The sequence below is a fragment of the Stylophora pistillata genome, chromosome 2 (genome assembly GCF_964205215.1).
Source record: "Stylophora pistillata chromosome 2, jaStyPist1.2, whole genome shotgun sequence".
Lineage (NCBI taxonomy): Eukaryota > Metazoa > Cnidaria > Anthozoa > Scleractinia > Pocilloporidae > Stylophora > Stylophora pistillata.
In genome coordinates this window covers 34,806,073-34,817,377 of record NC_142520.1, presented here as the reverse complement: position 1 = coordinate 34,817,377, position 11,305 = coordinate 34,806,073, and the positions used below count along the sequence as shown (strand labels likewise).

Sequence of the window (11,305 nt, the reverse complement as noted above, 5' to 3'; positions counted from 1 at the left end):
CCCGATCCATGGCCCACAAGTAGGCCAGGGAATTAGCACAATTAAGTTCAGGAAAAAAAAGAAACTTACGCCGTATGCGGAATTATACACACAGACTCGTGTTACAAAAGGTACAGTTACTAAAAAAATTATGATTTTTACCTTTTTCAGTTTGCTCTTTAATCTCAGGCTTTTTTTCTCCTTCTTGACCTGCAGGAACTTATAATTAGTGGTAAAAATTTGTACTTATCGAATGATGTTCATTTAAATGCTTGAAATTGACGAAATGATTGGGACCGTGGAAGGATCACAAGTGTAAGCACATAACCAGAATATTCGAGAGTCTTGAAACAGTCAGCGGTGAACGTTTTCCACTTTTTGAAGCCTCTTTTGAAAGGACAAAAATTTACCCAAAAACCTTTGACCCTCTTACCTCTAGTCTCCTTCGCAGCCGTTGTTTGGGCTCGTCACGCAACGCTCCCTCCCCCACCAACCGGCTGCTTTAACACGAACCACATTCCTTTCCCTTTGTTTAGATTTCACGGTGACTGCACGTGATAATGCGCGTTTGCACCAATGACATGTCGCCTTTGGTTTCACGATAAAACCAATCAAATTTCAATGACGTAAGTTCCCCGTGTAAATTCATCGGCGCTTTCTAGTTGCCAGTCATCTCAAAAATTTCCCATGGATGTAACTCCGAAGAAATTGGTAGAAAGTAGTTCAAGATGCTTCATTTGTTCCTCGATTTCACTCACAAAGTATACAATTTACATTTTCGGTAAAAGTTCATTTGATGTTGCTGAACTAATTCGTTCTTCGCTCACTGTTGACGTGCATCGCTACGCGGAGAACAGCAAATTGTTTGTTTGTAGAGACAAATGCTACTAGCTTTTGATAAAGTTTAAGAAGGTATCGGATAAACTGAAAGAAGTCAAGAAAGAAATAGAAGAGGTCTTCAATACACGAGAAAAACCCAGGGCAAAGAGACTGCGCTGCGAACGGACGAGGAGAATAATGTCGGGGAACAAGAGCTCTTTGACAGGACTGTGAACACGATAACACCTATATGATCATACATTTCCAAGACTACAGTTCATCATTAAATTACCGTCTGTTATGACTACGAATATATTTCTCTACATAAATCGCAATATTTCGAACGCAAAACATGAAGTAAAATTAAGCTTACGTCTATCACATCTGCTTTGGAAATGGCCTCGAGAAAGTGAGAAAACATGCCTATTGTTTACCACTCGACTTAATTGTAAAAGAAAATATATAAACTTAAATAATATAAGACGAAGCCAAAATGGCACGTTAAGAGAAGTAAGGAACTGGTTCTTGACATACCACTGTCTTGTAACATGTGCTTCATCGATAGCCACAGCACATAACATCGCACGGTATACATCATTCTAGCATCGATCGCCAACGATCATTCTTAAGCTACGCTTCTGGTGAGCCGAAAACTAACGAATATTTTCCATACTCAATACTAGGGCGGTCAATCTCTGCTTGGGAACTAATGTTTACCGCGCTGACTCAAATAGTTTGCAGGTAATTGACCTGATCCTCCATTAGACTTACAAGCGGAGAAGCAATAACAACGATATGCCCAGCAAGATTATTGATGTGATCGTACACGAGTGGAAGAGCCTGATAAATCAAAGATTTTCCAAACCCTGTAGGCAGGTTTAAAAATACATCTTTTTTTCGCAAAAGAATCTTCTCACTTGCCAGCTTCTGCGGATCATTTAAACTAGAAATTTTGAATTTGGAAGCGATCGAAACAAAAGCTTCTGATATCCCGCAGGGATTAAAGGATCTGAGTATTCATTTCTGATTGGTTATTTTCTTACGCATCTTATGCGGATTGGTCGTATTCTTGCGAAATTTATCACGCAATGCTAAAAATAAATATGGTCGAGTGTAAATTGTATATTGGAAGTACTTTTGTACAAAGCTTTCCTTTGCATTTCAAAAGGTTGAAAAGGTTATGTCTGATTCGTCCGTTTATTGTAATTTATGCTGTCGCGTCATCGAAAAGGGAAACGAAAGAGTGTCACTTTCAAAGGGATGGAAAAAATCCGACGTACTCACCGAGATTGAAAGTTTGGAAATATCTTTGCGATCGATCGAAAACAATTACGTCTGCCGAAACTTTGTTGCGAAACTGAAAAAAACGTCGGTCACTTATCGAGCAAACAGAAAAACTGGAAGCAGATCTCAAAAGCCTTAGTACAAGGGACTATTCGCTTACAGTCAAACGATCTGGGGAACTGCTAAGTGACGACCACGATCCTCCAACATCGAAAAAGTCTGCGATGGATCTGACGGGGGTTTTACCCGTATCACTACTTCACCTCCTCTTCGTCCTCTACAAAGAACATCTCCGTACCCGTTTTCCCCCGTCCAGACTAGTCACCCATGCCAAAAACTTAGGTCAAACGAATTTTCAGTGAATGTTCCTGAGATGCAAAGCGGTGTTCAGAACCCAAAAGCAGTTGATGTGTCGATTAAAGTTAAATGGCGTCAGTAATGGTGATCGCTGGCCCCCCCGTATTGTTTAGATGTCGAATCTGGTCTTCCATAAGCGATCGCAGCGGCGATATTACAAGGAGAACACTAGAACTACGAGGCTTTCCGAACAGAACATCCGCAGCGATCGGAAGGCACTGGAGCCCGTCGGCAAATTTACAAAAATATTTCGACCTCCAAGAAATTCGCGAAGTGCGTTTTCTGTTCAGGTAGAGGATTATCGATTTAAAACTGCTCTCTCACGGCTTTGAACGCTTTTTGCCAACGTCCTACTGTAGTTGCAGACATCTTATTTCCAGCTCGAAGTAAATTTGACGTTTAATGTAATGTACAACTGTTATAAAGCAGTTGGCAAACATACACAAATTTATTTTTGGCATTACGTGATAGTTGCGTGGTCACTTTCGCAAGAGTTATCCAATCAGATAGCGTGTAAGAAACTAGCCAATCAAAAATGGATACGCAAACAGCGAGATATCGGAACAAGCTTTTGGGAGCCGTTGCGCAGACTGACTATGCCGGCGGTTAAGACTGTCTGCGACGCAGGCTATGGAGAATGTGCTACCTTTCTATAACATCAAGAAATGGATATACGTTCTAGCCTTCTCGGATAAGGACGAATAAACCGTAGGTCCCGTCTCCTCCATCTGTTAATTAGTTAATTTGGTTAGGCGGGGAACGTTAAAGAACCCACACACGAGATTACTGTGATGTGCACTGGCCTGTTTGCTGGGAAGTGGGGGGAGGGGGCATCTGTTAGATTCGCCTTTATTTGAGTGTAAACTGCTTAGCAGTCTGGTAAAGTCCCCCACACGGTGTTGTAAAGCGCCATGAGCTCAGGATATGAGCACTATATAAATAAAAGTTATTATTATTATTAAATGGAATTAGATTGCACAGACGCACCAGAACTTCTACTCAGTTTTGGCTAGTTCTAGTGCATAGGTCGCTGATAAGACCTGCAAAGTTAAGATTTTCGTCGATGGAGACGCCTTGCAATTCTACTCGTTCTGTTTTAATGATTTCCTGGCTGTCAATGTCTAGAGCTCTGTCAAAATTCGTGGCATCAATATTTCTCGGATTGATGGATAACGATTGGAACTTTTTTGGGTTTTCCAGGAGAAAACCATCATAATTGTAATACGCTAATGCTTGCCATCCTTGCATTTGACTCATCAGATCTGAATTAGTAGCCTCATGTGTTTTTCCCGTTGTGCACAGTTGATGGCCGTCTGCGTATATTGTCAAATTTTACTCCTTTACGTGGAATGATATGACTTGTCGTTTTGAAACATACTCCCCATTAGAGGCCCGAGTGCCGTACCCTAGGGACAGCCACGTTCCATTGTTTTCCATTCAATAATGTGGTCGTTAATCTTCACTCAGTATTATAGTGCTCACGGTGTCTAGACCATCAACCCTAGGGCCTAAAAATCTGAAATAGTCCTTGAAAAATATCTAACTCTAATCTGTAAAGCTGATCTGTAAAACAGATCTGTAAAAAATGATCTGGATAAAATTTGTAAACTGATGTGACAAAATCTACAAAATCTGGAAATTTTTAAACTTTATGGAAAAATTAAAGTCATAAAACACAGACTCAAAATGGCTTCTTCTTCATCTTGTTTTCAAATAAAAACGTTTAAATTTTTTTTATTTGTAGTATAAGAGATGTGTGATTATAATATTAATTTAGCATTACTTGAGGATGATAGCAGTTATTGTCCTTTTTGTGATAAAACTATCAAAGAAAATGACATTTTTTAAGAGAAATGTTATGAAAATCAAAATGTGAAATTAAGAGATGGTTCATTTGTTTGTATTAATTGTGGATTAGTTTATGGTTATAATTTAGAAGATTGCAAGCTCATTGATTTTTATAACAATATGTATAAATTCCGAAAAAAATCAGTCTATATCAGAAAATACCATATAGAAAGAGTTATTTATGAAATTAATGATCAATATAGAATTCAAATATCTCGAAATGATATAAATAAAATCATTAAAGTTTTTGATCTTATTGAAGAAGTAAAACCTCAAAAAAAGTGGAAGAAAACGGATAATATCAACAAAGTTTATCATTGGTAAGCTAATTCATATGATGAATTTGTTATCAAATGAAATTAAATTATCAACCTCCAAGAAAACTATTGAACAATATAAAAAGTATTGGGCTCGAATAAAAAATCTTATTGGAGACAAAATTGAATCAGTCCACAATCAACAAATTTAGAATCATATTTTTTAGAATATTTGTCTGCTAATGGGCACATGTCTATTATCAATTCATCAATGACTTTGACATGATTTAAAAACACATGCTCATCAAATTGAAGCCCTCTCAAACATGACCTCAATTCAGTTAATATCTTTTCATAGGATGTGAAAGCAAACTTACACATCTCAATATTTTTCTTATAATTCTTTTATTGCAAGAAGGTTTATAATACTATTCCAGATCCAGACACAATACCAAGGATAATTTGGTTTAGTGTTACACCACCAACGATGGTTCCAGTAGCAACGAATCCAACGGATGTTACTTGACCAATGACATGTTTTCTATTCATTATTTTATGCATCATTTTAAATGTCCAATATTTCTTGTGATAGAATTTATATAAATTTTTTAATTCATCGATTTGGTCTTTAGTTAGTTTGTCTGATATGTGATTCCAATTGAATATACTTCTTTGTTTCATATATATTAGACAGATTAATTCGATTTCTGCAAATATAAAACACAAGCTCCTTCAATCAATGCATCTGGTGAATTCGTTGTTATTGTTATTTTAGTTCCAGACTGAAAATTGAAAATAACAAAATCATTAAGAGTTTGAGTGGTTGGGTCGTCGTTAAGTTGTATGGTTACATTTGTTTTATTTCCTGTTTCTATAAAAGAGATGTAGTGAGTTCCTGTTTTAATGATTCGATAAGTGAATCTGAAATTCAGTGGGTATGTACCTGTTTGAAGAATTTCGATTTCATCAGAATGCACTCTGAAATGAGTTGAATCAATTGAATATATACTGCTATTTTGAAATTCGATTCATCATGCAAAAACATTTCGGCGATTGTCTATATAGAGACGGTAAATATATTTTTTTTGTTGCTTCATCTACACAGTGTTTTGTGGCTGGGCTGATTGGTATTTGTGGTTGACGAATCATTAGTGGTGCATTGAAATATAAAAACAGTTATGAACTGTGCTGTACAATTTATCCCAAGCATCTTTAACTGGTAAGTCATTGTGATGACCTTTAGAACCGTAAACGACTACCCAAATATCTAAGTTCTGATCATATACCTGACCTCATTTGTTTTTCATCACAATGTCAACCATTAAATAATTAGGGGAAGACCATATATACCATTTTGTAGCATGAACAATATTTCGAACATGGTTTGAAAATAGATTCATTAGTTGCCTTGAGACTGTCGTAACAGAGATTGTAACACTTAAACTTGAAGTATTATAGTCGATCTTGTTTAATTTCCACCATAATTCGATAGCAACTGTGTATTCTGATTCATCACCTCGGGACATGTTAATTCCAAACCATGATGAATAATAACCTTTATTAGTGTCCAAGTTAAGCTTGAATGGTTTTACACGATTATTAAATTTATGAAAGTCGCCATTATCACTCGGTTTTTGCCCAGAGATATCGTCTTTATCATTGAATTGACCGGGAGCATACATAATATACCTGAATCAACAGAAAGAGAATATCAAGAATTCGCATCTATATCACTGACGGTAAACCAAGAATCATTGATTTGAATTGTCAAGATACAGCTTTTTCATTGATATTAAAGTCAATAAATAATATAACCAATTAATATAATGAGATAAATTTAATTGAAGAAGATCTATCGTCCAAAATTGGGTCGTTTTGTCTATAAACATAAGGGTTCTGGTATAATATTCGATAATTTAATGAAACCAATAAAAACTATAGCATCTGCTGTATTAAAAATGTTACCAAACCATTTGCTAAAAAGGCTCTTAATGCAGGTGTTTCACATGCTGGAGAACGTCTTGGGAAAGCTGTTTCTCAAAAATCTGGTGATTATATAATGAAAACATTACATGGAAACAAAAAAACTACACCAAGAATGTCATCAATGAATCCAATAGAGATTAAAAAAAGAGAACCAAAGAAACAAGAAGAATCAACAGATATGATTTTAAATCGTTTGATAAGTGGAAGTGGACGATAAAATAATCTAACTTATAATTATAATGGCATTCAGAACCAGGGGTTTTTTAGAACGACACGAAATGACAAGATTTCAACTAGATGAAGTTTTTTTGCTTACCAGCCAATGGTTAGTCGCAAGTTAAAAGTGGTTATAAATTTAGCATCAACGACCGAAGTAGTTTTTTCGATTGGTATAATGCTTATTTTGAGGTCCAGTTCCAGCTTCAAAAGCTTGCTGATGGTACTGCTTATGAAGCAGATCGTGCGACAGTGATTAAATGGTTCTCGTTCATTGATCAATCAGATGACTATCAAAAGTGGAGGTAAAATCATTCACGACACTGATAATCTTAACAAAGTATTGAATTTGAAGAATTTGCTTGAAAACAGTGATAATTATTCAAGAAGTGTTGCTAAAAATAGTTTTTGGTACCTTGACACAGACCACAGAATAGCTAATGCAAATCAAAACAGTGGATTCGAAGCTCGACGATTGTTGACAACTGGAAATAATAATGTGAACGTAAAGATTCCTCTGAATCGTTATTCATTTTTTTGAAGAGCTTGAGGATCGAATGTTAGCACCAAAGCAATTACAATTTAAAAAAGAAACAACAACTTTGATTTTAAATTTACAAGACATGTTTCGACATTCTCATGTCATCTTCAGTTGCAAATGAGCATTTAACTGTTGTACATTTGAATTTAAATTAGGGTACGTTACAAACTACGTGTCAGTGCTTACGTTACATTTGAATGTTAAAAACGCGAAAGATGTAAATAGCGCGCGCTTGACTAGATCAAAAAATAAATAGATAAATAAAAAATAAAAAAATAAATGTAATAATAATAAAAATAAATTAAAAGACCAAGGAACAACATCATTAAAAGGAAAGAGACAATTCTAGATGTTTCAATTGCTGATTAAGGATAGGTTTTTCCCACTTAATATGCAATGCCTCTTTGATCTTAATTTGGTATTTTGAAGGGGCAGAATCTAAGATTGTGAAACATTCAGTATCACAAGAGTCAAGACAGGCCCTTGATGATTGCAGGTGCTTGTAAATATGCGAAGTTTTGTCCGACAAGAGGTGCTCACGAACTCCTGTACAAATGTGGCGAGTGGTCTCACCAATATAACTGACATTACAGCCAGCACATGAAAATTTATATATGACACGCGAACGTAGACCCAGCGGTACTGAATCTTTCACACTGAACATGTTTCTGAGTTTAAATGTACTGAAGACTAACTTAATATCTAAATCAGTTCTACAATAACGTTTGAGTAGTTGTCTTAACTTAGTCTGAGCGACGTTCGAAAACCGACCAACGTGGGGAAGTTTATAATAGTGCGCAGAAGGTTTACCGGAGTTAGAAGAGGCGTTCTGCCCAGTAGGAGGATTCTTTTTCTTCGCTAGATACCTGTAAATGATCTTGTCTATGACCCAAGATGGAAAACAATTTTTCCGTAGCAAGAAAATAAGTTTCTTGACATCTAGATGAAAACCAACCCAGGAATTATTGATCTTATATGTTCTGTCAATCAACGTTCTGACTAAACCTAATTTGTAAACCAAAGGGGCGAAGCTGAAATAATTGGTAAGAAGGCCAGTAAACGTCTTCTTGCGATATACAAGATGAATAAATAATAGATGAATAATAGATGATAATGAATAATTTTGTATTATTTTTTATCTATTTATTTTTTGATCTAGTCAAGCGCGCGCTATTTACATCTTTCGCGTTTTTAACATTCAAATGTAACGTAAGCACTGACACGTAGTTTGTAACGTACCCTAATTTAAATTCAAATGTACAACAGTTAAATGCTCATTTGCAACTGAAGATGACATGAGAATGTCGAAACATGTCTTGTAAATTTAAACTCAAAGTTGTTGTTTCTTTTTTGAGAGTTATTGTCACTCTGCTGTCTTTACGTCCTTTTAATTACAATTTACTGTCAATCTTTCAAGAGACGCAGATCTGATTTGGAAAGCAGCAGCAGCTGATGATGGTCGTGTTGTTATCGATCGTTTCTATTTATGGATTCCAAGATTGACCCCTAAAGCCAGTCTTTCTCAACAGTTTCTGTCAAACTTCAATAAAGTCAACAGATGGAATTATAAACAAGAAATCTTTGAACAATCACCCACCACAAGATCGACAGGATTTTTTCAGATAAGCCCAACCATTGACAATGTAAAGCATGTTTTTGTATTTCTTTAAAGTGAAAAAGACAATAATCAAGAAACGAATCCTTATGAATATGACACTTTCAATATTAACGAGGATCGAGGAAATGGCTCTTATCTTTTAACTTGTAATATAGAATATGGAGCTAATACACTTTATCCTGAAGTGGAATACGATAGCGACTCCAAAATGAGAATATTTGACGATTTAATGAAATACACAATGCGGCAGAATGATTATAATTCAGGAACACAGCTTAATCTGTGTAATTTTAACTCTGTTTTCGGAGTTATTTATTTCGATCTAACTGCCCAACCTGAAAAGGTCACAAAGGATCCTAAAAAGCTTATTTACAGATACAAACTTAATGCACAAGCATCCACCATACATATCTGGTTCACATTGGGTAACAAATTTCGTTAAAGATAATGTAATAAATTATTTCGACTCATTTGGAATGCCGCCTTTTCAAGAATTAGTTAATCATGCTAAAAATAAAAATTTAACTCTTTTACATCAACACAATCAAATTCAAAACATTAAAACATCAACTTGTGGTTATTTTTGTTTATATTTTTTAAATTAAATGAAAAAAGGTACATCATATCAGGATCTTCTCAAAGTTTTTGATATAAATGACACAATCAAAAACGAAAAATTCATTGAAAATTATTTCAGAAGATTATTATAATTTACATATATGAAGACCTATTGTGTGAAGCAGAAAAAACAAACAGAATGTGTCCCAGGAGGTGAAAGATATGAACCAGCTAAAAATGGTAGAATGATGTTAAAATATAACTGCGCCGAATGTGGTATAACTAAAACCAAATTTGTTAAAAATTAATAAGTTACTTTTATAATATAACATATTTATATATGAAAACGTATTGTGTTAAGGAGAAAAAAGTTACAGAATGTGTTCCAGGAAGTGAAAGATATGAACCATCTAAAAATGGCAGAATGATGTTAAAATGCACTTGGGCTGAATGTGGCATAACCAAAACTAAATTAATTAAAAATAAATCAGGTGGAGCATTGTTTGATGTAGGTAACAGTCATTCATTAGGTGAAATGGTTTTCAAAGGATTAGCCAACAGTGGAGCTTATCTTGCTCGAATAGGTACTGCAAAAGCTCTCAAATCCGATTATGCTAAGAATAAAATCAAACAAACAGCAAATAAATATCTCAATCAAGCTCTTGACAGCTTCATCAATGATTTGAGTAAAAAGATAAGTGGAGGCAACATTGATTATTCAAAATGGTATCCAATGGAAATGTATTCACCACAAGGTGTTTATGATCCAAATAATCCACTTTATAAAGGTGGTGCTGTTGACATTCATAAAATGATTGGTAAGTTACCAAAACCAAAAGGTGGATGGACTCCTTCTCGATATAAATATAGGGGACCTTACAATCCACTCGATCAGCAAGTAGTTTATCATAAAAACACTGGTGAGGTTACAAAATGGAATGTTAAGCCTTATAATAAAGTCGATGAAATAGCCGCTTATCATGATGTATGTTATGATATGGGTAAAAACAAAGGTGATTGTGATCGTCACATGGTTAAATCATTAGATCAAATACCTTATGGAGAGATGCCAAAATGGGGACAAACAGCTCGATTCTTGATTAATATCAAACAAAAATTAGGTCTCGGTGTTAAACAAAGTAAGTCAAAAAAACGGAAAAAGCCGTCGAGTGAAGTAAATTGGAAAGTAAAATTAGCAGATGAATTACACAAACCAATCAAGCGTAACTTTACTCGGCGGCGTATAATCGTAAATCATATTGATGAAATTTGGGCAGCAGACTTGGTTGAAATGCAGAAATTCAGTAAATGGAACAAAGACTATCGATATCTTCTTATGGTTATTGATGTATTCAGTAAATATGGTTGGATTGAACCCTTGAAAGATAAAAGGGGTGAATCCATAAGCCAAGCATTTAAAACCATATTAAAAGAAGGAAGAAAGCCAGAGTTCTTGTTGACTGACAAAGGTAAATAATTTTATGATAAACATGTTGAAGAATTGTTGAATAAAAATAATGTTAAATCATATTCAACTGAGAACGAAGAGAAATCATCTGTTGTCGAGCGTTGGAATAGAACGATTAAAAACAAAATGTGGAAAAAATTCACTATCCAAGGTAACACTCAATATCTAGACATTTTACCAAAAATACTAAGTCAATACAATAATACCAAACACAATTCAATCAAAATGACTCCTGTTGAAGCATCTGAGGAAAAAAACCAAGGAATGGTTTATTTCAATCTATATGGTGATATCAATTCGTTTAAACAAAAACCGAAATATAAAATCGGTGATAAGGTTCGTATATCAAAATACAAAAGACAGTTGTTTGATAA

General features: G+C 34.9%; 1 pseudogene; it reads left to right on the top strand.

The window, feature by feature from the left end:
* Positions 1 to 6,226: 6,226 nt before the first annotated feature.
* Positions 6,227 to 9,347, top strand: LOC148739228 (uncharacterized; annotated as a pseudogene).
* Positions 9,348 to 11,305: the final 1,958 nt, after the last annotated feature.